Genomic DNA, 26,618 nt, shown 5'->3' with positions numbered 1-26,618 from the left:
CTATGACTATAATGCTGCCACACACTGTACCTTCTGAATATAACTCTGCAGACACTGTACCCTCTGAATATAACACTGCCACACAACATCTCCTATGACTATAATGCTGCCACACACTGTACCTTCTGAATATAACTCTGCACTGTACCCTCTGAATATAACACTGCCACACAATATCTCCTATGACTATAATACTGCCACACACTGTACCTTCTGAGTATAACTCTGCATTGTACCCTCTGAATATAACACTGCCACACAATATCTCCTATGACTATAATACTGCCACACACTGTACCTTCTGAGTATAACTCTGCACTGTACCCTCTGAATATAACACTGCCACACAATATCTCCTATGACTATAATGCTGCCACACACTGTACCTTCTGAGTATAACTCTGCACTGTACCCTCTGAATATAACACTGCCACACAATATCTCCTATGACTATAATGCTGCCACACACTGTACCTTCTGAGTATAACTCTGCACTGTACCCTCTGAATATAACACTGCCACACAATATCTCCTATGACTATAATGCTGCCACACACTGTACCTTCTGAGTATAACTCTGCACTGTACCCTCTGAATATAACACTGCCACACAACATCTCCTATGACTATAATACTGCCACACACTGTACCTTCTGAATATAACTCTGCAGACACTGTACCCTCTGAATATAACACTGCCACACAATATCTCCTATGACTATAATGCTGCCACACACTGTACCTTCTGAATATAACTCTGCACTGTACCCTCTGAATATAACACTGCCACACAACATCTCCTGTGACTATAATGCTGCCACACACTGTACCTTCTGAGTATAACTCTGCACTGTACCCTCTGAATATAACACTGCCACACAACATCTCCTATGACTATAATACTGCCACACACTGTACCTTCTGAGTATAACTCTGCAGACACTGTACCCTCTGAATATAACACTGCCACACAACATCTCCTATGACTATAATACTGCCACACACTGTACCTTCTGAGTATAACTCTGCACTGTACCCTCTGAATATAACACTGCCACACAATATCTCCTATGACTATAATGCTGCCACACACTGTACCTTCTGAGTATAACTCTGCACTGTACCCTCTGAATATAACACTGCCACACAACATCTCCTATAACTATAATGCTGCCACACACTGTACCTTCTGAGTATAACTCTGCACTGTACCCTCTGAATATAACACTGCCACACAACATCTCCTATGACTATAATACTGCCACACACTGTACCTTCTGAGTATAACTCTGCACTGTACCCTCTAAATATAACACTGCCACACAACATCTCCTATGACTATAATGCTGCCACACACTGTACCTTCTGAGTATAACTCTGCACTGTACCCTCTGAATATAACACTGCCACACAACATCTTCTATGACTATAATACTGCCACACACTGTACCTTCTGAGTATAACTCTGCACTGCACCCTCTGAATATAACACTGCCACACAACATCTCCTATGACTATAATGCTGCCACACACTGTACCTTCTGAGTATAACTCTGCACTGTACCCTCTGAATATAACACTGCCACACAACATCTCCTATGACTATAATACTGCCAAACACTGTACCTTCTGAGTATAACTCTGCACTGTACCCTCTGAATATAACACTGCCACACAACATCTCCTATGACTATAATGCTGCCACACACTGTACCTTCTGAGTATAACTCTGCACTGTACCCTCTGAATAAAATACTGCCACTTTGTACCCTCTGAATAAAATGCTGCCACACACTGTGTTCTCTTTACATAATAATTCCACTTTCTATAGCCTCTGAACATTACACTGCCACACACTATGCTTCAATATATAAATATAATTTTTCACTGTGCACTCTGAATTTAACACTGGAACACACTACACCCCTAAAAACAACCGCTCCCATACAGTGTGCGCCCTAAATACTGTCGCAAACTCTGAATACATTACTGACACCTACTATATCCCCTGAAACCATGTTACCCCCAAAAATCCTTATAATATATGCTATATATCTGAAATCTAATACACACTGTATCCCCTGAAATCTATTATATTATACTGTGCCCCACATATGAATTATTTATATACAGTGTCCCATATATGAATTTTTTACTGTGTGCATAAAAAATTCATTGATTATATACTGTCCCCATGTATGAATTAATATACTGTTCCCCCAAATATGATTTAATTATATACTGTTCCCTCATATTTGAATTAAAATACTGTGCTTAATAAATGGATTAACATACCATGCCCCACAACTTTAAGGTAATTTCCCTTCTCTTTCACTTCCTTTCTTTTTTTCCTCCTCCTCTTTTTTTCTTCTTTTCTTGTCAATCTTTATTAATGTTTTGTTATTCCATTTTGGGAAATTAAAGATTTATCCTCCTCTTTACAAGTGATAATTTTGGATTCGTAGAAGGGAAAAACACTATAGTTAATGTTTAATGTGTCTATTTATTTTATATTTAATAAATAAAGAATTGAAAAAAAACCCACAAAAAAACACTGTGCCTCATATATGAATACACATATATGAATAAACCTGTGCCCCATATAGGAATTAACACACTGTGCCCCCATTGTATATTAGATACTCACCTGTCCCTAGCCTGGCACCTAGATATGGATGCAGGCAGTGTGATTACATAATCACCCTACCTATGTCCAACAGAGGGTGCCACTAGATGTCACCACACACCATTATTACAGTGATGAGTATTGAGTACTTTTAGTACTTTCAGCTTTATAGAGCTTTTAATAAGTCATTGTTGGCGCTTTGTTGTTGAGATCCTCCACAATCGCTAAAGTAAAGCTGTTGAAGTACTTGCTATAGTACATACCAGCTTGGCTCATCCCTATGTGTTCTTAGACAGGAACAATTAAAATAATAATGTATAATAGAGTCATACAGAAAACCAGTCCTCAAAGGTACCAAGAAAAAATGGTGAAAAGAAGCTGATATGTCCAATAGCGTTAAAACAACTTACCGTATCTATATATATAAAACTCAACGTGTGTATGTATGTATGTATGTATGTATGTATGCGTGTATGTTCCAGCATCATGTCCAAACGGCTAAAGATATTAACATGAAACTTGGCACACATATTACTTATCTGTCAACAGCAAACATAGGATAGGTGATTTAACCCTTACTCACCCCCATTTGCCAGGGGCGGGGTTTATGTTTAAAGTCCTATACAAGTCAATGGGAAATATATGTTACTGTATAACTTCCAAACGGCTGGAGATATTTCGATAATACTTGGTCACATGTTACTGATATGTCCACTTAAAATATAGGATAGTTAATTTAACCCTTAACTACCCCCATTTGTGAGGGTTGGGGGTTTTGTTTAAAGTCCCATGCAAATCAATGGGAAATGTATTTTCCCACATAACTTCTGTACGGCTGGAGATATTTCAATACCTGGTACACATATTACAGGTCGGAATATGAGGACGGGATGAGAGGTCAAGATAGGAGGTCAAGATAGGAGGACGGGATGGTTGGGATAGGAGGTCGAGTTAGGAGGTCGGGATATGAGGACGGGATAGGAGGTCGGGATAGGAGGACCGGGATAGGAGGACCGGGATAGGAGGACGCAATAGTAGGACGCGATAGGAGGACGGGATAGGAGCTCGAGATAGGAGGACGGGATAGGAGCTTGAGATAGGAGGACGAGATAGGAGGACGGGATAGGAGGTCAAGATAGGAGGATGGGATAGGAGGTCGTGATATGAGGACGGGATAGGAGGATGGGAAAGGAGGACGGGAAAGGAGGACAGGAAAGGAGGTCCAGATAGGAGGTCGAGATAGGAGGTCGGGGAAAGGTGGATGGGATAGGAGGACGGGATAGGAGGACGGGATAGGAGGACGGGATAGGAGGTCGGGATAGGAGGTCGGGATATGAAGTCAAAAGCTTCCTCTTTTGTTTATTTTCCTCCCCAACAAGGATTAGGAAGGAAAAAAACGGGCAACGCCGGGTACTGAGCTAGTTATAGATAAATGTCAGAATGTATATAGTTGAGGTCTAAGGCAGGGCCCTTGCACAGACCCAACAGCAACAATAATTTAATAAATAAATAGAATAAAACAAATAGCTGGGATAAAAATAGATACTATAAATAGTCCTCACAAATGAGAATGTCCGTATGTTCCATAAATATCAAATGGCCATGTAGCAGATGGTATAAACAGAGATCTGCAATTTAGTGAAAGCAGTTAATGATAAAGTGCATAAAAATGCTATGGCAGCATAAGTCAAATAGTGTGGTGATTTGCACTGCTCACCGGGTCCACGTTGTGTTAGGGCTTCAGCCACTGGTTATGGCTGCAGTATACCAGTCATCCTGAGATGCAAGGCAAGCCGACAGTGTTCAGGGGGTCACAGTGAGAGCATGCGCTGGGAGCTCCTTCAACATAGATGATTGACACAGTTGGAGTGCGTGCGTTCAGCGCAGTGTTCCGGCTCCTAGGATGTGAGGCTAGCAGCGGATGGGAGTCCTGGATGGATGCTCAGCTCCAGCGAGCATGAGCTCCTTGCTTGGTAGCAGCTGGCTCAATCTGTAAGGTGGTACAAAATGTATGTACAAATCACAAATGGGCAAATTGTTAAGAAATATTGCACGATGGGAATAGTTGTTTGACCATATGAAGTTGAGCGTGTGGAACAGTTCTCAATAAGAAAAAGTACAAGCAGAGGACTAGACGTGTTTCAAGGCCTTTTCTTAAGTAGTCTTGTATGGATATGAGACTATGCAACAGTCCGGTTTATATAACCCAAAGGATTAAGAAAGGGGAGGGGGAAGGGATGGGAGAAGGGTAATAAATAAAACATGAAATGGATCTGGTGATACTACAAAAAGGCATATTGTGCAAACATATTATAAAAATGGTCACGCTACTGGATATAAGACTTAGACCAGTGTTTCCTAACCTTTTTTGGCTCGGGGCACCCTTCCGAAAAAAAATATTTTGCGGGGCACCCGACCGTAGTTCACAAGCAAAAAAAGAAAAAAAAAACATAATGCACACAAATTCCAATATCTATTTATCAGTGGGTATGTAGTTTAAAGTGCTGCTTTATACAGCAAATCACATATGACGTTTTCTCTGATCAGCGTAGTTTGTCTGGTCCGAACCTTCCTGACCATTTTTTCCAGCTACAACTCTTCACAGTAAAACCTGCAAAACAAATCTATTAGGCTCGCACGTTACCAGCATTAGCCTCCAGATTCCCCTTTTACAAGTGTAGAGGAGTGTACATGGGTAATATAATAATATTGTGGACTAGTACTGGTGTCCACTCCCTAATTTAGACAACTCCCAAAGAGCAATTATTAATAATTTCTCCCCCTTACTATTTGAGTGTACATGGGTGACAGAGGGGTGTAGAGGAGTGTACATGGGTGACAGGAGGGTGTAGAGGAGTGTACATGGGTGGAAGAGGGGTGTAAAGGGGTGTACATGGGTGACAGAGGGGTGTACATCGGTGACAGGGGTGTAGAGGAGTGTACATGGGTGGTAGAGGGGTGTACATGGGTGACAGGAGTGTAGGAGACTGTACATGGGTGACAGGGGGGCGTCGGGGTGACAGGGGTGGACAGGAGTGACAAGGTGGTAACAGGGGTGACAAAGGGACAGAGGGGTGTACATGGGTGACAAGAATGTGGTCAGAGGGGTGGACAATGGGGGGGTGAACATGGGTGACACGGGGATGGACAGAGATGACAGAGGGGTGGACAAGGGTGACAAGCGGTTAAAAGAGGGGTGGACAGGAGTGACAAAGCAGGGTGGATGGAGGGGTGAATAGGGGGGGGTGGACATAGGTGACAGGTGATGACAGGAGGGTGAACACGGGACATATGGGGGTAAACAGGGCTGACAGGAGGGTGGACAAGGATGACAAGGGGGATAAAAGAGGGGGGACAGAGGGGTGAATAGGGGGGGACATGGGTGACAGGGGGTAGACTGGGGGGTGAACATGGGTGACAGGGATGGACAGGGGGGTGGACAAGGTGGACATGGATGACAGGAAGATAAATATGGGTGAGGGGGGATGGACATGGGTGAGAGGGGGCATGTACATGGGTGAGGGGGGATGGACATGGGTGAGGGAGGGATGGACATGGGTGAGGGGGAGGATGGATATGGTACAGTACTGGGGTAGCCCTTGGGGGTTGTATGGTAGTGTTGGTATGGTATAGGTATATAAGGGGTTAATGTTAACCCTAGAAGGGTTTGTGATGCCAGGCTGAAGGCTGGTATGCTGAATCAGTGTTCCAGCCTATCGCCACCCTTCCCAGTAACGATAGGTGCATAAAATAACTGAAGGTCCACAAGGAGATTTGAACTTGAACTTGAATAACGTTTACTGAAGTGCTTGCAATATTCACGGTACAGTCACAGTCTCATACAAACAGTCCTTTGGTTACTTAGTGACTGGCAGTAGTTGCGGACCTTGAGCTAGACAATAAGTCTCTTAATTAAGGAAGAGATTTGCAGATCCGTCCGGATTTAGGGGAGGTATTAGGTCCGGAGATGCTGCAAAGTGTTTGGGAGATGATACACTCTATAATTATAATCGTTCAGCCGTTGCCGCAAGCCTCGGGCCTAACTCACTGCGATTACTGCTGTACAGGTCTTGCTTGCTTGACAGCCCACGAGGTAAGAGCGAGAAACATGGCCGCCGCTCCCTTATATGGGTAGGGGGCATGGCGAATCTGATTGGTCCGGACATCTGCCATTCACCTTACATGGTGTGATGGGATTGCTTACGTCACAGGATCTATATACATTATAAAACCAAAACGAGGCTAGAGATGCCAAAGTGAGGCCTGGGATGCATCCAGAGTGAGGCTTGAAACGCATCACATGACCCGAAGGCCCCGCGACACCATGGAAACAAGTAATTAACCATTTATTTACATTTATACTATACTATTTATATTATATATGCATAAATTACTAATTATACGTTAAGATAGAGGTGACTAGGGGTAGTCTAGATTACAGGGATCCCTACGTCCTAGGGACTCTGGCTATGGGGACCCATAAATAGATAAGTACCATATGAAATGTGGTACTGGGACACCACAGTACCTTAACCCCTTAAGGACCAAGGACGTACCGGTACGTCCTTGGTCCTGCTCTTCTGATATAACGCGGGGTTACACAGTAACCCCGCGTCATATCATGGCGGGCCCGGCGTCATAGTGAAGCCGGGACCCGCCTCTAATAGCGCGCAGCGCCGATCGCTAAAAGTGAAAGTGAAAGTTCCCGGCTAGCTCAGTCGGGCTGTTCGGGATAGCCGCGGCTAATCGCGGCATCCCGAACAGCTGACAGGACAGCGGGAGGGCCCCTTCCTGCCTCCTCGCTGTCCGATCGCCGAATGACTGCTCAGTGCCTGAGATCCAGGCATGAGCAGTCATCCGGCAGAATCGTTGATCACTGGTTTCTTATGAGAAACCAGTGATCAACATAGAAGATCAGTGTGTGCAGTGTTATAGGTCCCTATGGGACCTATAACACTGCAAAAAAAAAGTGAATAAAGATCATTTAACTCCTCCCCTATTAAAAGTTTGAATCACCCCCCTTTTCCAATAAAAAATGGTCAATGGCGTGCGCGATAAGTCCTATCAATGCAAAAATGGTACCGTTAAAAACTTCAGATCACGGCGCAAAAAATGAGCGCTCATACCGCCCCATACACGGAAAAATAAAAAAGTTATAGGGGTCAGAAGATGACAATTTTAAACGTATTAATTTTCCTGCATGTAGTTATGATTTTTTCCAGAAGTCCGACAAAATCAAACCTATATAAGTAGGGTATCATTTTAATCGTATGGACCTACAGAATACATATCAGGTGTCATTTTTACCAAAAAATGTACTACGTTGAAACGGAAGCCCCCAAAAGTTACAAAACAGCGTTTTTTTTTCAATTTTGTCGCACAATGATTTTTTTTCCCGCTTCACCATAGATTTTTGGGCAAAATGACTGACGTCATTACAAAGTAGAATTGGTGGTGCAAAAAATAAGCCATCATATGGATTTTTAGGTGTAAATTTGAAAGAGTTATGATTTTTTAAAGGCAAGGAGCAAAAAACGAAAATGCAAAAACGGAAAAACCTCCGGTCCTTAAGGGGTTAAGCAAGCCATTTTTCTTCCCCGTTCTTCACCTCTCCGGCAGGGCACCGACTCAGGGCTCCAGCAGGGCAATCATTCACTGTGCCGCAGGGGGGAGGGGACTTGGGGCACGGGTCACTACACCGGCCCGGTGCAGCTTCCGCACACGTTCCCTCTCTGGGCCCCAGGGAGGAGGGGGAAGCTAAGGGATGCTGGGGGACGTAGGGGTACGCTGAGGCCTAGAACAGAAGCCCCTGATGATGAGACTCCTCCTCCTCCATGTGACTGATTACATGACGGTGACATCATCACAGGTCCTGTTCCAGCCTCATGCACACGCAAAGCGCACACAAATTTCCCTCCCCCTGCGGCACCTGGGAGGGAAATTTAAAAAATGTAAAATTTTTAATTTTGACAACAAAATTCCACAGCACATCGGGCAGCGCCGAACGGCTCACCAGTGTGAAAGAAAGAAATTATATGGTGTACAGATGAATGATAGAAAACAAATAAAATATAATATATGGAGAAAACTTCATAATGGTAGCAATAAAAAGTACATATATTAAGATACCAGTGACATAAAAATAAAATAATAATAATAATAATAATGAAAAAAAATATACAAAAATAAAATAAAACTATAATAAAACTATATATAAAATAAATAAACAATAATAATGAATAAATGTTAATGGGAGACAACCTGGAAAGTCTAAAAATAAATAAATACAGCCTATAATGGAATAGATTGGACAAAAATAAAATAAAATATATCAACACAGAAGAACCGATGTAGAACTTGAGCGAGATCAACCACAGGGTCCGTCATCGCATTGGTAAAAGACCTGCCGGTGACGGGCCTTGGGGAAGAGCCCGACCCAAGTGTGTCAAAGAAAGCCAAAAATGTATATTTCAGCATTCAATCCCCTGGGTGTCAATGTATCAAATTCAAAGATTTTTTTAGCTTCAGCTCTAGACTTACGTGGGATGTAATCTTCGCCTCTCCAACATCTCCTGACACTCTGGATAGCTGTAAAGAACAAATTAGAGGGGTCTTTGTGGTGATATTCTGAAAAATGAAATGATAGAGGATGTGTTTTGGTCCCTTTGTTTATACTATAGATATGTTCGGCAATGTGTACTTTCAGCTGTCTTTAAGTGCGTCCTATGTACTGTTTACCACATTTACATTGTATCATATAAATAACACCTTTGTCGTGACAGGTAAGACATTCAGTAATTTTCAGCAAAAATTTTTTGATATGGAAGATACTTGTATTATTGTCCTATTAGTTTATCATTCTTCAGGAAAGGCCAATTCTTTTTTTTATAATTCTTTCAATTTGTCTATATTCATTATTAAAAGGTAAAACCAATTTAGGTTCCTGATTAGATATTTGTGGTTCAGTAGGGTTAGGTGTAAAAAGAAAAAACAGAGGATCTATCTAATTTCCGTGTTTTAGTGATTAATTGTTCTAAAATGGCCTCCTCCTCAAACTGTGATTCTAGGGTACAGTTTCTCTTAACCCCTTAAGGACTCATGACGTTCTCATACGTCTTCATTTCAGAGTCCTTGAGCTTTCCCGGCCCCCCGCAGCCAGCTGGAGCGGAGCCGGTGCCTGATGCCTGCTGAAATCGTTCAGCAGGCATCGCGGCATATCGCCCAGGGGGGTCATGATGACCCCCCCATGTCGGCGATGGCCGCAGATCACTGCTGCGAATTCTGGGTCAATCGGGTCTCCAGCCGTCAGAGACGGCCCCGAACAGCCATAGCCAGCAAGGGTGAGGTGGCACTGGTGCCACCTCACGATCGCCCTGATTCGTCGGCCGGTTTACCGGCCGACCAATCAGGGCACCTGCTGCAGGTGTCAGTCCCGCAACCCGCTCCGCCCCTCTTCCGGAGGACGTGAGCGGGTGCGGGAAGTTGACCCCGGGAGCTGGGGACCCCGATCCCCGGCATCCCTGTTGGGATTGGGGCCCCAAGAGTGGCGGCGGCGGCGAGGGACTGACCTGCGACGATGGACTGACCTGTGTGCCGGAGCAGCAGTTGGAGCTGAGTGACAGCCTCCTGCTGTTGCTTAGCAACAGCTCCCAGCATGCAAAAAGGGCATGCTGGGAGCTGTAGTTATGCAACAGCAGGAGGCAGACCACCACAACTCCCAGCATTCCCTTATGGGCATGCTGGGACTTATAGTTTTGCAACAGCTGGAGGCACATTTTTTCTATGGAAAAGTGTACCTTCAGCTGTTGTATAACTACAACTCCCAGCTTGCACAATCAGCTAAAGTGCATGCTGGGAGTTGTAGTGGTGCATCTGCTGGTTGCATAACTACAACTCCCAGCATGCCCGTTGGCTGTCGGTGACTGCTGAGAGTTGTAGTTTTGCAACAGCTGAAGGCACACTGGTTGTGAAACACTGAGTTAAGTAGCAAACCAGTGTGTCTCCAGCTTCCCCAGCATCCCCAGCCAAAGTAGTATGCCTCCAGCTGTTGCAGAACTACAACTCCCAGCATGTACGGTCTATCAGTGCATCCTGGGAGTTGTAGTTTTGCAACAGCTGAAGGCACAATGGTTGCAAAACACTGAGTTTGTTACCAAACTCGGTGTTTCACAACCAGTGTGCCTCCAGCTGTTGCAAAACTACAACTCCCAGCATGCACTGATAGACCGTACATGCTGGGAGTTGTAGTTTTGCAACCGCTGGATGTTTCCCCCCCCCCCCCAATGTGAATGTACAGGGTACACTCACATGGGCGGAGGTATACAGTAAGTATCCGGCTGCAAGTTTGAGCTGCGGCAAATTTTCTGCTGCAGCTCAAACTGCCAGCGAGAAACTACTGTGAACCCCCGCCCGTGCGACTGTACCCTAAAAACACTACACTAACACAAAATAAAATAAAAAGTAAAAAACACTACATATACACATACCCCTACAGAGCCCCCCTCCCCTCCCCTCTAAAAATGAAAAAAATCTGGTACACCACTGTTTCCAAAACGGAGCCTCCAGCTGTTGCAAAACAACTACTCTCAGTATTGCAAGACAGACACTGACTGTCCAGGCATGCTGGGAGTTTAGCAACAGCTGGAGGCTCCCTGTTTGGGAATCACTGGCATAGAATACCCCTATGTCCACCCCTATGCAAGTCCCTAATTTAGGCCTCAAATGCGCATGGCGCTCTCATTTTGGAGCCCTGTCGTATTTCAAGGTAACAGTGTAGGGTCACATATGGGGTATTTCTGTACTCGGGAGAAATTGTGTTACAAATTTTGGGGGGTATTTTCTGCTATTACCCTTTTTAAAAATGTAAAATTTTTGGGAAAACAAGCATTTTAGGTAAAAATTATATATTTTTTTTTACATATGCAAAAGTCGTGAAACACCTGTGGGGTATTAAGGTTCACCCCTTGTTACGTTCCCCGAGGGGTCTAGTTTCCAAAATGGTATGCCATGTGTTTTTTTTTTTTGCTGTTCTGGTACCATAGGGGCTTCCTAAATGCGGCATGCCCCCAGAGCAAAATTTGCTTTCAAAAAGCCAAATGTGACTCCTCTTCTGAGACCTGTAGTGCGCCAGCAGAGCACTTTTCACCCCCATATGGGGTGTTTTCTGAATTGGGAGAAATTGGGCTTCAAATTTTGGGAGTTATTTTCTGCTATTACCCTTTTTAAAAATGTAAAACTTTTGGGAAACCAAGCATTTTAGGTAAAAATTATTATTATTTTTTTTACATATGCAAAAGTTGTGAATCACCTGTGGGGTATTAAGGATCACTTTACCCCTTGTTATGTTCCCCGAGGGGTCTAGTTTCCAAAATGGTATGCCATGTGTTTTTTTTTTTTTTGCTGTTCTGGCACCATAGGGGCTTCCTAAAGGTAACATGCCCCCCAAAAACCATTTGTCGCTCCTTCGCTTCTGAGCCCTCTACTGCGCCCGCCGAACACTTTACATAGACATATGAGGTATGTCCTTACTCGAGAGAAATTGGGTTTCAAATACAAATAAAAATTTTCTCCTTTTTACCCCTTGCAAAAATTCAAAAATTGGGTCTACAAGAACATGCGAGTGTAAAAAATGAAGATTTAGAATTTTCTCCTTCACTTTGCTGCTATTCCTGTGAAACACCTAAAGGGTTAATACACTTACTGAATGTCATTTTGAATACTTTGGGGGGTGCAGTTTTTATAATGGGGTCATTTATGGGATATTTCTAATATGAAGACCCTTCAAATCCACTTCAAAACTGAACTGGTCCCTGAAAAATAGGGAGTTTGATAATTTTGTGAAAAATTTGAAAATTGCTGCTGAACTTTGAAGCCCTCTGGTGTCTTCCAAAAGTAAAAACTCATCAATTTTATGATGCAAATATAAAGTAGACATATTGTATATGTGAACCCATATATTATTTTGAATATCCATTTTCCTTAAGGTGAAAAAGGGCTAAGTCCTTAAGGGGTTAAAGGGGTACTCCTCTGGAAAACATTTTTTTTTTAAATCAACTGGTGCCAGAAAGTTAAACAGATTTGTAAATCACTCCTATTTAAAAATCTTAATCCTTCCAGTACTTATCAGCTGCTAAATGCTCCATGGGGAATTCATTTCTTTTTTAATTTCCTTTCTGTCTGACCACATTGCTCTCTGCTGACGCCTCTGTCCATTTTAGGAACTGTCCAGAACAGGATAGGTTTGCTATGGGGATTTGCTCCTACTATGGACAGTTCCTAAAATGGATAGAGGTGTCAGCAGAGAGCACTGTGGTCAGACAGAAAGGAAATTAAAAAAGAAATGAATTCCCCATGGAGCATTTAGCAGCTGATAAGTACTGGAAGGATTAAGATTTTTAAATAGGAGTGATTTACAAATCTGTTTAACTTTCTGGCACCAGTTGATTTAAAAATTTTTTTTCCAGAGGAGTACCCCTTTAACCCCTTAAGGACTTAGCCCTTTTTCACCTTAAGGAAAATGGATATTCAAAATAATATATGGGTTCACATATACAATATGTCTACTTTACATTTGCATAAAAACAAATATGTTTGTACAAAAAAATTATTTTTATTTAAAGGACACCACTCAGGTCATACAAATATTAGAAGCCATTATATGGGAATCCAACTATGTTTTAGCCACTTTAGATGTTAGTTCCCTTTACACAATAATTAAACATGAAGCCGGACTATCTGCAATCAAACATTTTTGACAGCTGAAAGTCCCCATTGGCCGAACATATCTATAGTATAAACAAAGGGACCAAAACACATCCTCTATCATTACATTTTTCAGAATACCACCACCAAGACCCCCTCTAATTTGTTCTTTACAGCTATCCAGAGTGTCAGGAGATGTTGGAGAGGCGAAGATTACATCCCACGTAAGTCTAGAGCTGAAGCTAAAAAAAATCTTCTAATTTAATACATTGACACCCAGGGGAATGAATGCTGAAATTTTTGGCTTTCTTTGATACACTTGGGTCGGGCTCTTCCCCACAGCCCGTCATCGGCAGATCATTTACCGACGCAATGATGGACCCCACTTTGATCCCGTGGTTGATCCCACTCAAGTTCTACATCGATTCTTCTGTGTTGATATATGATATATTTTATTTTATTTGTGTCCAATCTATTTCATTATTGGCTGTATTTATCTCTTGTAGACTTTCCAGGTTGTCTCACATTAGCATTTTTTCATTATTATTGTTTATTTTTTATGTATTTATTTATTTATTTATATATATTTTTATAATTTTTTATTTTAATTTTTAATTTTTTACATTATTTTTATTTTTATTATTATTATTATTTAATTTTTATGGCACTGGTATCTTAATGTACTGTATGTACTTTTTATTGCTACCATTATGAGGTTTTCTCCATATATTATATTTTATTTATTTTATATCATTCATCTGTACACCATATATGTTCTTTTCTTTCTTCCTTTTTCTTCTTTGTCTTATATCCAGTAGCGTGACCATTTTTACAATATGTTTGCACTATAAGCCTTTTTGTAGGATCACCAGATCCATTTCATGTTTTATTTATTACCCTTCTCCCATTCCTTCCCCCCTCCCCTTTCTTAATCCTTTGGGTTATATAAACCGGACTGTTGCATAGTCTCACATCCATACAAGACTACTGAAGAAAAGGCCCGTGGCCTTGAAACGCATCTAGTCCTCTGCTTGTACTTACCCCAATTGAGAACTGTTCCACACTCTTAACTTCATATGGTCAAACAACTATTCCCATCGGGAATTGTTTCTTAACAATTTGCCCATTTGGGATCTGTACATACATTTTGTACCACCTTACAGATTGAGCCAGCTGCTACCAAGCAAGGATCTCACACTTACCGAAGCTGAGCATCCATCCATCCAGGACTCCCATCCGCTGCTGATGTGGATATCCTAGGAGCCGAAACACTGCGCTGAATGCACGCACTCCAACTGTGTCAATCATCTATCCTGAAGGAGCGCGACTCCATTCACAACTACACGCGCTGCCAGCGCACGCTCTCACTGTGCCCCTCCGAACACTGTCGGCTTGGCTCGCATCTCAGGACGGCTGAGGACGGCATTTTTATGCACTTTATCATGAACTGCTTTCACTAATTAGCAGATCTCTGTTTATACCATCTACTACATGGCCATTTGATATTTATGGAACATATGGACATTCTCTTGTGGGGACTATTTATAGTATCTATTTTTATACCAGCAATTTGTTTTATTCCATTCATTTATTTATTTTATTATTGTTGCAGTTGAGTCTGCGCAAGGGCCCTGCGTTAGACCTCGACTATATACATTCTGACATTTATCTATAATAAATTGTTTTAACGCAATTGGACATATCACCTTCTTTCCACTATTTTTTCTACGTATCTTTGAGGACTGGTTTTCTGTATAACTCTATTATATATTATTTTAATTGTTCCTTGGCCTAACTGGGGATTGATTCAACAACAGTAACCTTGGGCACGTACTAAGCTATAGTGAGCTACACTACTCTCATTTACCTACATGTTCTCAGATAGGGATGACCGATAAGCTTGTTATAGTCTTTAGCTATAGTCGGGAAAAAGTGTCATGCACCATTGTGTTGCTTTGTTTCAGCGAACAGGGAACCCGGACACCCAGCAATGAACACTTCAGATTAGTCTCAGTGAGATGTCAGAAGTTCTATGTAACTATAGATACTCTTTGATGTTCATTGCTATAGTAGTGTGGTATAGTGTCATTTGTGCAATGAGCATTGAGCATCTAAGTAGATACAATAGAGGCCTCATTTCCATTTACCTAAATTCCATAGAGGCTAAACCCTAAACAAGATGGCACACATGCATAGTCCCTCAATATGGGTGTGTAGATAGTACTAGGAAGTGGTTTCCTTAGCACTCCTCTCTCACGCTTCTTCCCTGGGGTATGATCACATGTATCAGTATAGCAGAAAACTCCACTAGTTCTGCATTGGGAAACAATATCATGAGTAACATACATGCCGTTTTACACTGATGTGTTTTTATTTAGAAAGAAGTAGTTCTTAGAAATGTTTACAGAAATGAAAAACTTTTTTTTATCTTGTGTATATATATAGTTGTTGACAATGCAAAATAAATTGAAAGCACACTGTAAAAAACACAGGGGATATAGGATGGTAATAGTGCAGGTATACAGCGGGTAAAAAACATAATATAGATACATGGCAGCCTGTCAAAACCTTTTATCAAAAGTGCACCACTTTACACAGAGTGCCGATCTGTACTATACAGCCTGGCAGCCTGTGTGCCACATTCTCTCTACATAACATTTCTGCAATAATACCTATAAAAGGGCAAACGCTATACAAACTAGCTATTGCTATACTATGGGGGAAATTTATCAAAACCTGTGCAGAGGAAGAGTGGTGCAGTTGCCCATAGCAACCAGATAGCTTCTTTCATTTTTAAAGAGGCCTGTGAAAATGAAAGAAGCCATCTGATTGGTTGCTTAGGGCAACTGCACCTTTCTTCCTCTGCACAGGTTTTGATAAATCTCCCCATATGTGTTTGTTACAATCTGCACCAGTCGTACACCACTTGTTGTAAAAACTACTATACCCTGCCCAGTAGCCTACTTTGTGTGTAGTATAGCCATATTTTATTCTTTAATATTTTTGTATTTTGAAACTGCTATAATAAAGTTACTACGTTTATGAGATATCATGGCTTGTGCAATTTTTTGAGGCAATAACTTTTCTGCACCAGCATTTCAACATATGTAGCTGAGGGAGCCCCCTACAGGAATAAACTAAATTACAGATCTATTCTAAACAACTGAAAATGTATAAATTCACCAACGCAGCCATAATTTTAATATTTAAGACAAACATTCAGGGGGAGATTTATCATTAGGTGTCTTTTGTAGATACAGATCTACCCCTTTACACTCTTGTCTATTGTACACTCTTGGTCAGAATTTACTAAGGCTGTGCACTCCTTTGATGAATTTTGTGCAAATATTGAAACACCCCCCCCCCCCCTCGCTCTACCGTACACTCCTTCTCTACCGTGCTCTCCTTCTCTACCGCGCACTCCTTCTCTACCACGCACTCCTTCTCTACCGCGCACTCCTTCTCTACCGTACACTCCTTCTTTACCTCACAGGAAAAGTGGACGAAGGGATTTTGTTCTATTGCTTTGAGGCCAGGATTCCATTGAGGTTTGCCATCAGCAAAAACGCCAGAAAAACAGTCCCAAGTTTTTCCTGCGTTTTGTCAGTTTTTCTTGCGTTTTTTTTCTTGCGTTTTTGCTGGTGTGTGGAAACAAAAAAATTTACTAAACTTTTTGCTGTTTTTTTTTCTTAGAAACTTAGATACATGAATGCGGAGGACTATGTCAGATTTGGTGTATTGCGATGATGAACAGCATTTTTCTTAAATGTCAATAAAAGGGTTAACGAGGGCTGTGGGGGAGTGTTTTCTTAAATAAAAAAAATTTTTCAATGTGTTGTGCTTTTTATAATTGAATTTTCAGGCTTAGTTGTGGAAGGCGTCTTGTAGACAGAATCCATGACTAAGCCGGGGCTTATCGTTAGCCCCCAAAACAGCTAGCGCTCACTTCCAATTATTACCCCGATACCCACCGCCAAAGGGGTTCTGGGAAGAGACGGTACCAACAGGCCCAGAGCATCAAAAATGGCAATCCTGGGCCAAGGTGGTAACAGGCTGGTGTTATTTAGGCTGGGGAGGGCCAGTAACAATGGTCCTTGCCCCCCCCTGGTAACGCCAGACTGTTGCTGCTTGGTTGGTATCTGGCTGATACTGAAAAAAATGAGGCAACCACACGCTTTTTTTGTTTATTTATTTAAAAAACTATTTAAAAAACCTATTTTCAGTATCAGCCAGATACCAACCAAGCAGCAACAGCCTGACGTTACCAGGATGGGCGAGGACCATTGTTACTGGCCCTCCCCAGCCTAAATATCACCAGCCTGTTACCGCCTAGGCCAAGGAGTGCCATTTTTAATCCCCGCAGCCGGGAGACGGGAGCTCTGATTGGTCATTAGCTTTTCAGCAATCAGAGCTCCTGTCACCTGGCGGCGGGGATTATGAATGATGACAGTGTATACAGGAGCCGGCGGCAGTGCGATGTAGCCGCATGTACCGCCGGCTTGTTAACTTAAATGTGGATCGCAGTGGGTCTCTGCAGAATGACCCGGTGCGATCTGCACCTCAGCTCCTGGACTACAACTACCATTATGGGCAGAGTCTGTCCATGATGGGAGTAGTAGTCCTATAAAGTCCTGCAGCCGGGGATGTGCAAGTGCCATCCCTCAGCAGTGCCGCGGTACTACAACTACTCCCATCATGGGACAGACTCTGTCCCATGATAAGAGTAGTAGTCCAAGGGCAGAGGGGCAGATCGCAGCAGATCATTCTCTGGAGATCCGCTGCGATCTGCATTTATTATCATACAAGCCAGCGGGACACATGCGGCTACACTGCGCTGCCCGCCGGCTCCTATATACAGTTCTTGTAATTCATAATCCCCGCCGGGAGACGGGAGCTCTGATTGATTAATAGCTTTTCACCAATCAGAGCTCCAGTGTTCCAGCGGCGGGGATTATGAATTATGACAGTGTATACAGGAGCCAGTGGGCAGCGCAGTGGAGCCGCATGTGTCGCCGGCTTTTACAGTTAATAAATGCGGATCGCAGCGGGTCTCTGGATAATGACCCAGTGCGATCTGCACCTCGGCCCCTGGACTACAACTCTCATCATGGGCAGAGTCTGTCCATGATGGGAGTAGCAGTCCTTACTGTCCCAAAATAGTGTATATCTGCACAAGAAAAGTGCTTTTGCGCATTTTTTTGCATAAAAAAAACGCAGTTAATAAATTTGATTCTACAGTAGAAAGTGCTCTATAGTAAACTTAACATTAGACATGGCTATGAAAAATTCTATCAGATTTTGCACACAAAAAAATGTGCAAAAAAACAATTTTTTTGCGTTAAAAAATACACCAAAAAAGCTCTATATACAATATAAATTCCCCTCTCAATCCTTACCTTGTACTTACTCGTACAGTACATGCACTAACATACATGTCACGATGCCGGCTGGCAGGTAGTGGATCCTCTGTGCCAGAGAGGGATTGGCGTGGACCGTGCTAGTGGACCGGTTCTAAGCCACTACTGGTTTTCACCAGAGCCCGCCGCAAAGCGGGATGGTCTTGCTGCGGCGGTAGTGACCAGGTCGTATCCACTAGCAACGGCTCACCTCTCTGGCTGCTGAAGATAGGCGCGGTACAAGGGAGTAGGCAAAAGCAAGGTCGGACGTAGCAGAAGGTCGGGGCAGGCAGCAAGGATCGTAGTCAGGGGCAACGGCAGAAGGTCTGGAAACACAGGCAAGGAACACACAAGGAACGCTTTCACTGGCACTAAGGCAACAAGATCCGGCAAGGGAGTGCAGGGGAAGTGAGGTGATATAGGGAAGTGCACAGGTGAATACAATAATTGGAACCACTGCGCCAATCAGCGGCGCAGTGGCCCTTTAAATCGCAGAGACCCGGCGCGCGCGCGCCCTAGGGAGCGGGGCCGCGCGCGCCGGGACAGAACAGACGGAGAGCGAGTCAGGTAGGGGAGCCGGGGTGCGCATCGCGAGCGGGCGTTACCCGCATCGCGAATCGCATCCCGGCTGGCAGCGGAATCGCAGCGCCCCGGGTCAGAGGACGTGACCGGAGCGCTGCCGCGGGGAGAGTGAAGCGAGCGCTCCGGGGAGGAGCGGGGACCCGGAGCGCTCGGCGTAACAGTACCCCCCCCCTTGGGTCTCCCCCTCTTCTTAGAGCCTGAGAACCTGAGGAGCAGACTTTTGTCTAGGATGTTGTCCTCAGGTTCCCAGGATCTCTCTTCAGGACCACAACCCTCCCAGTCCACTAAAAAAAAATTTTTCCCTCTGACCTTTTTGGCAGCTAAAATTTCTTTGACCGAGAAGATGTCCGAGGAGCCGGAAACAGGAGTGGGAGGAACAGATTTGGGAGAAAAACGGTTGAGGATGAGTGGTTTGAGAAGAGAGACGTGAAAGGCATTAGGGATACGAAGAGAGGGAGGAAGAAGAAGTTTATAAGAGACAGGATTAATTTGACACAAAATTTTGAAAGGACCAAGATAGCGTGGTCCCAACTTGTAGCTAGGGACACGGAAGCGGACATATTTAGCGGAGAGCCATACCTTGTCTCCAGGGGAAAAAACGGGGGGAGCTCTTCTTTTCTTATCCGCGAACTTCTTCATGCGTGATGAAGCCTGTAAGAGAGAATTTTGGGTCTCTCTCCATATGATGGAAAGGTCACGAGAAATTTCATCCACAGCGGGCAGACCAGAGGGCAAGGGGGTAGGGAGGGGGGGAAGAGGGTGACGGCCGTACACCACGAAAAATGGGGATTTGGAGGAAGACTCAGAGACCCTGAAGTTATACGAGAATTCGGCCCATGGGAGGAGATCTGCCCAGTCATCCTGGCGGGAGGAAACAAAATGTCGCAAATAATCACCCAAGATCTGGTTAATCCTTTCTACTTGTCCATTGGACTGGGGATGATATGCAGAAGAAAAATTTAATTTAATCTTGAGTTGTTTACAGAGAGCCCTCCAGAATTTAGACACGAATTGGACGCCTCTATCCGAGACAATCTGCGTAGGCAACCCGTGAAGACGAAAAATGTGTACAAAAAATTGTTTAGCCAACTGAGGCGCAGAAGGAAGACCAGGAAGAGGGATGAAATGTGCCATTTTGGAGAATCGATCAACGACCACCCAAATAACAGTGTTGCCACGGGAAGGGGGTAAATCAGTAATAAAATCCATACCAATCAGAGACCAAGGCTGTTCGGGGACAGGCAGAGGATGAAGAAAACCAGCGGGCTTCTGGCGAGGAGTCTTATCCCGGGCACAGATAGTGCAGGCTCGCACAAAGTCCACAACATCCGTCTCCAGAGTCGGCCACCAATAGAAGCGGGAGATGAGTTGCACAGATTTCTTGATACCCGCATGACCTGCGAGATGGGAGGAGTGACCCCATTTGAGGATTCCGAGGCGTTGGCGAGGAGAAACAAAGGTCTTTCCTGGAGGAGTCTGCCTGATGGAGGCAGGAGAAGTGGAGATCAGGCAGTCAGGTGGAATGATGTGTTGCGGAGAGAGTTCAACTTCTGAGGCATCCGAGGAACGAGAGAGAGCATCGGCCCTAATGTTCTTATCGGCAGGACGAAAGTGAATCTCAAAATTAAATCGGGCAAAGAACAGAGACCACCGGGCCTGGCGAGGATTCAGCCGTTGGGCAGACTGGAGGTAGGAGAGGTTCTTGTGGTCGGTGTAGATAATAACAGGAGAACTTGATCCCTCCAGCAGATGCCTCCATTCCTCAAGTGCTAATTTAATGGCTAGAAGCTCTCGATCCCCGATGGAGTAGTTCCTCTCCGCTGGAGAGAAGGTCCTAGAGAAAAAACCACAAGTGACAGCATGCCCGGAAGAATTTTTTTGTAGAAGAACAGCTCCAGCTCCCACTGAGGAGGCATCAACCTCCAATAGGAAGGGTTTGGAAGGGTCAGGTCTGGAGAGGACGGGAGCCGAAGAAAAGGCAGACTTGAGTCGTTTAAAGGCGTCTTCTGCTTGAGGAGGCCAGGACTTGGGATCAGCATTTTTTTTGGTTAAAGCCACGATAGGAGCCACAATGGTAGAAAAATGTGGAATAAATTGCCTGTAATAATTGGCGAACCCCAAAAAGCGTTGGATAGCACGGAGTCCGGAGGGGCGTGGCCAATCTAAGACGGCAGAGAGTTTGTCTGGATCCATCTGTAGTCCCTGGCCAGAGACCAAATATCCTAGAAAAGGAAGAGATTGGCATTCAAACAGACATTTCTCAATTTTGGCATAGAGTTGGTTGTCACGAAGTCTCTGAAGAACCATACGGACATGCTGGCGGTGTTCTTCTAGATTGGCAGAAAAAATTAGGATATCGTCCAGATATACAACAACACAGGAGTATAACAGATCACGAAAAATTTCATTGACAAAGTCTTGGAAGACGGCAGGGGCGTTGCACAGTCCAAAGGGCATGACCAGATACTCAAAGTGTCCATCTCTGGTGTTAAATGCCGTTTTCCACTCGTCCCCCTCTCTGATGCGGATGAGGTTATAGGCGCCTCTTAAGTCCAATTTAGTGAAGATGTGGGCACCTTGGAGGCGATCAAAGAGTTCAGAGATGAGGGGTAAGGGGTAGCGGTTCTTAACCGTGATTTTATTAAGACCGCGGTAGTCAATGCAAGGACGTAGGGAGCCATCTTTTTTGGACACAAAGAAAAATCCGGCTCCGGCAGGAGAGGAGGATTTACGGATAAAGCCCTTTTTTAGATTCTCCTGGACGTATTCGGACATGGCAAGAGTCTCTGGGGCAGAGAGAGGATAAATTCTGCCCCGGGGTGGAGTAGTGCCCGGGAGGAGGTCGATAGGGCAATCATAAGGCCTGTGAGGAGGTAGAGTCTCAGCTTGTTTTTTGCAGAAAACATCCGCGAAGTCCATATAGGCCTTAGGGAGACCGGTTACTGGAGGAACCACAGAGTTACGGCAAGGGTTACTGGGAACCGGTTTTAGACAGTTCTTGGAACAAGAGGACCCCCAACTCTTGATCTCCCCAGTGGACCAATCCAGGGTAGGGGAATGAAGTTGAAGCCAGGGAAGTCCAAGGAGAATTTCCGAGGTGCAATTGGGGAGGACCAAAAGTTCAATCCTCTCATGATGAGATCCGATGCTCATAAGAAGGGGCTCCGTGCGGAAACGTATGGTACAGTCCAATCTTTCATTATTTACACAATTGATGTAGAGGGGTCTGGCGAGACTGGTCACCGGGATGTTGAACCTTTTGACGAGAGAGGCCAAAATAAAATTTCCTGCAGATCCAGAGTCCAAGAAGGCCACTGTAGAGAAGGAGAAGGCAGAGGCAGACATCCGCACAGGCACAGTAAGACGTGGAGAAGCAGAGTAGACATCAAGGACTGTCTCACCTTTGTGCGGAGTCAGCGTACGTCTTTCCAGGCGGGGAGGACGGATAGGACAATCTCTCAGGAAGTGTTCGGTACTAGCACAGTACAGGCAGAGGTTCTCCATACGGCGTCGTGTCCTCTCTTGAGGTGTCAGGCGAGACCGATCGACCTGCATAGCCTCCACGGCGGGAGGCACAGGAACAGATTGCAGGGGACCAGAGGAGAGAGGAGCCGAGGAGAAGAAACGCCTCGTGCGAACAGAGTCCATATCTTGGCGGAGTTCCTGACGCCTTTCGGAAAAACGCATGTCAATGCGAGTGGCTAGGTGAATAAGTTCATGTAGATTAGCAGGAATTTCTCGTGCGGCCAGAACATCTTTAATGTTGCTGGATAGGCCTTTTTTGAAGGTCGCGCAGAGGGCCTCATTATTCCAGGACAATTCTGAAGCAAGAGTACGGAATTGTACGGCATACTCGCCAACGGAAGAATTACCCTGGACCAGGTTCAACAGGGCAGTCTCAGCAGAAGAGGCTCGGGCAGGTTCCTCAAAGACACTTCGGATTTCCGAGAAGAAGGAGTGTACAGAGGCAGTGACGGGGTCATTGCGGTCCCAGAGCGGTGTGGCCCATGACAGGGCTTTTCCGGACAGAAGGCTGACTACGAAAGCCACCTTAGACCTTTCAGTGGGAAACAGGTCCGACATCATCTCCAGATGCAGGGAACATTGGGAAAGAAAGCCACGGCAAAACTTAGAGTCCCCATCAAATTTATCCGGCAAGGATAAGCGTATCCCAGGAGCGGCCACTCGCTGCGGAGGAGGTGCAGGAGCTGGCGGAGGAGATGACTGCTGAAGCTGTGGTAGTAACTGTTGTAGCATAACGGTCAGTTGAGACAGCTGTTGGCCTTGTTGCGCTATCTGTTGTGACTGCTGGGCGACCACCGTGGTGAGGTCAGCGACAACTGGCAGAGGAACTTCAGCGGGATCCATGGCCGGATCTACTGTCACGATGCCGGCTGGCAGGTAGTGGATCCTCTGTGCCAGAGAGGGATTGGCGTGGACCGTGCTAGTGGACCGGTTCTAAGCCACTACTGGTTTTCACCAGAGCCCGCCGCAAAGCGGGATGGTCTTGCTGCGGCGGTAGTGACCAGGTCGTATCCACTAGCAACGGCTCACCTCTCTGGCTGCTGAAGATAGGCGCGGTACAAGGGAGTAGGCAAAAGCAAGGTCGGACGTAGCAGAAGGTCGGGGCAGGCAGCAAGGATCGTAGTCAGGGGCAACGGCAGAAGGTCTGGAAACACAGGCAAGGAACACACAAGGAACGCTTTCACTGGCACTAAGGCAACAAGATCCGGCAAGGGAGTGCAGGGGAAGTGAGGTGATATAGGGAAGTGCACAGGTGAATACAATAATTGGAACCACTGCGCCAATCAGCGGCGCAGTGGCCCTTTAAATCGCAGAGACCCGGCGCGCGCGCGCCCTAGGGAGCGGGGCCGCGCGCGCCGGGACAGAACAGACGGAGAGCGAGTCAGGTAGGGGAGCCGGGGTGCGCATCGCGAGCGGGCGTTACCCGCATCGCGAATCGCATCCCGGCTGGCAGCGGAATCGCAGCGCCCCGGGTCAGAGGACGTGACCGGAGCGCTGCCGCGGGGAGAGTGAAGCGAGCGCTCCGGGGAGGAGCGGGGACCCGGAGCGCTCGGCGTAACAATACACCAATAAACCTCTAGACAACAAGCCCATAAAATAAAACATTATTCTAAACTTGTAAATGTTTTTTTGTGTCCACAGAGTTATTCAAGGAGGCAGATTTATTGAAGGAGTACTCTGGTGGAAAAAAAAAAAAAGACATGTTTTTAAATCAACTGGTGATAGAAAGTTATACAGATTTGTAAATTCTATTTGAAACTCTTATGCCTTCTAGTACTTATCCTCTGCTGTATGTTCCAGAGGAAGTTGTGTAGTTCTTTCCAGTGTGACCACAATGCTGTCTACTGACAGGTCCACGTCAGGAACTGTCCAGAGCAGGAGAGGTTTGCTATGGGGATTTGCTCCTGCTCTGAACAGTTCCTGACATGGACAGAGGTGGCAGTATATTTAGCACTGTGGTCAGACTAGAAAGAACTACACAACTTCCTCTGGAACATACAGCAGCTGATAAGTACTGGAAGGCTTATGATTTATAAATAGAAGTAATTTACAGATCTGTTTAACTATCTGGCACCAGTTTATTTGAAAACAGTTGTTTTCCATCCGAGTACCCCTTTAGGGCTAGGTTTCCACAAGGGTTTTTTCTGTCATTTTTGGGAAAACAGCCACTGCAGTTTTTGAGCCAAAGTCAGAAGTGGATCCAGTAGGAAGGAGAAGTATAAGTCCTTCCTTTATATATTTCCCATTCCTTCTGAATTCACTTTAGCTTTGACTCAAAAACTGCAGGGGCAGTTTACAAAAAGAAACTAAGGCCGGATTCACATTACAAAATTTCTGAGCATAATTTTGTTTTGAAATTCCGCTCATAAATTCCAGTGCAGCAGAGTCCCATTGCTGGCAATGGGATTACGCTGCACATTGCTCACCGCAGTTTTCGAGGCGGACTTTCAACCCGGAAAGTTCTCTCTAAAAATCTGCCAGAACATTGAACCTATTCAATATTCTGGCGTATCTCGACTCCACTGACATTGCTGTCTATTAGGATGGCAATGTCTGCGCATTCCTAGTACTGACTAAATCAGTCGGTGCTGGCCAGCGCTGACCACACTCAGAATCTCTGGATGGATTTTGTCGGTCCGCATATTCCGAAGTGTGAACCCAGCCTTAGACTGGCGATTTACATACCAGTCATAAACTGAAATATATTGGAGTAAGATGCATGCAAGGAAAAGTAATTTTATACTGAAAAAACCTTATGAGCATAACCTCATCAGCAAGGCCTCATAAGGTGAGCATACACTCACACTTTCACTTTGTTTTTGTATCAGCCCAGTGAGTCCTACTCATAAGGAGCTTCTCTTTCATTTCTTCATTGTGTTGGTGTTGACTTATCCTTCATATTCCCCAGATATCAATCCAATCAGGACATCCTGGAACAAGTCCAATACAGGAAGATGCCTTCTTACAACTTGCAGGAGTGTGTTGCCAAGATTTTTGTTTTTACTGATTAAAGACAAATACTAAAACATTTTCTGATTTTCTAATCTCTTTCTATTTTTTTATTGTGATTTATTTTATATTATTATGTGGGCAGCCATCTTGCCTGGGTTGTTTTTAACAGCTTTTACCACTAGGTTTTACAGGAAGCCCCATGGACATAGACACAGTTAATATCTCCAGACTTTGGGGGGTATGTATGAAGGATTTTACCCTGTTTTTTTGACTGTGATTTGTCTCAAATTTCCTTTTATGTCACTTTTTGGGACTAACAATTGCGCCAAATGGTTTAGAACAAAATCACTGATTTCACTTTGTTAGTCGTGATTTCAGTTACAATCATTCTTTGGTCTGGAATTCATTAATTGCGACTTTTCGATTTGGCGCAAGTTTAGGCGCAAATACCTTCATTTAGGCGCAAATCTACACCATGAATAAAGTGACAGAGAAAATAGCTACAACAATAGAACGTCCCAAAGTCAGATTTATTGGCTGGAATTCTGGGGTCTGCGCCTTTTGTAGGGCTACATTTGTGCCAAAATTATAAACTTGCGTACGACAATTGATAATTTTGGTGCAAATATGCTCCATTTGACGCAAAAAAACATACATAAAATCACACATTGCTACACCATTTTTGATACATGTCCCCCTTTGTTCTTTGTACGGGAAGGTTTGTAAGATTGCACTGTGACCTGTGCAAAGGTCATTCTACAGGCAGGGGAGCTTGAGCTTCTATTGACTTATCTATATACTGGGGGTACATTTGCTGTAATGCTGTACAGATCACT

At 44.5% G+C, this 26,618-nt stretch overlaps 1 protein-coding gene across 2 annotated transcripts in view; it reads right to left on the bottom strand.

Annotated features, from left to right (window-relative positions):
* Positions 1 to 25,724, bottom strand: part of LOC130270189 (derriere protein-like) — a 53,290-nt gene extending 27,566 nt beyond the window's left edge. Inside the window, exons 1-3 of one of the 2 annotated variants that reach the window (XM_056518169.1) lie at positions 10,213 to 10,248; positions 9,167 to 9,214; positions 4,344 to 4,616 (exon numbers count right to left, since the gene is read on the bottom strand). The gene's annotated coding sequence lies outside the window, so the exon portion shown is untranslated. Of the gene's footprint in view, positions 1 to 4,343; positions 4,617 to 9,166; positions 9,215 to 10,212; positions 10,249 to 25,634 lie in introns of those variants that run through there. The other variant, XM_056518170.1, reaches the window with a different exon arrangement.
* Positions 25,725 to 26,618: the final 894 nt, after the last annotated feature.

The sequence above is a fragment of the Hyla sarda genome, chromosome 1, assembly GCF_029499605.1.
Source record: "Hyla sarda isolate aHylSar1 chromosome 1, aHylSar1.hap1, whole genome shotgun sequence".
Lineage (NCBI taxonomy): Eukaryota > Metazoa > Chordata > Amphibia > Anura > Hylidae > Hyla > Hyla sarda.
Note: the sequence above shows the minus strand (reverse complement) of the source record. Positions and strands in the feature narration are given on the sequence as shown.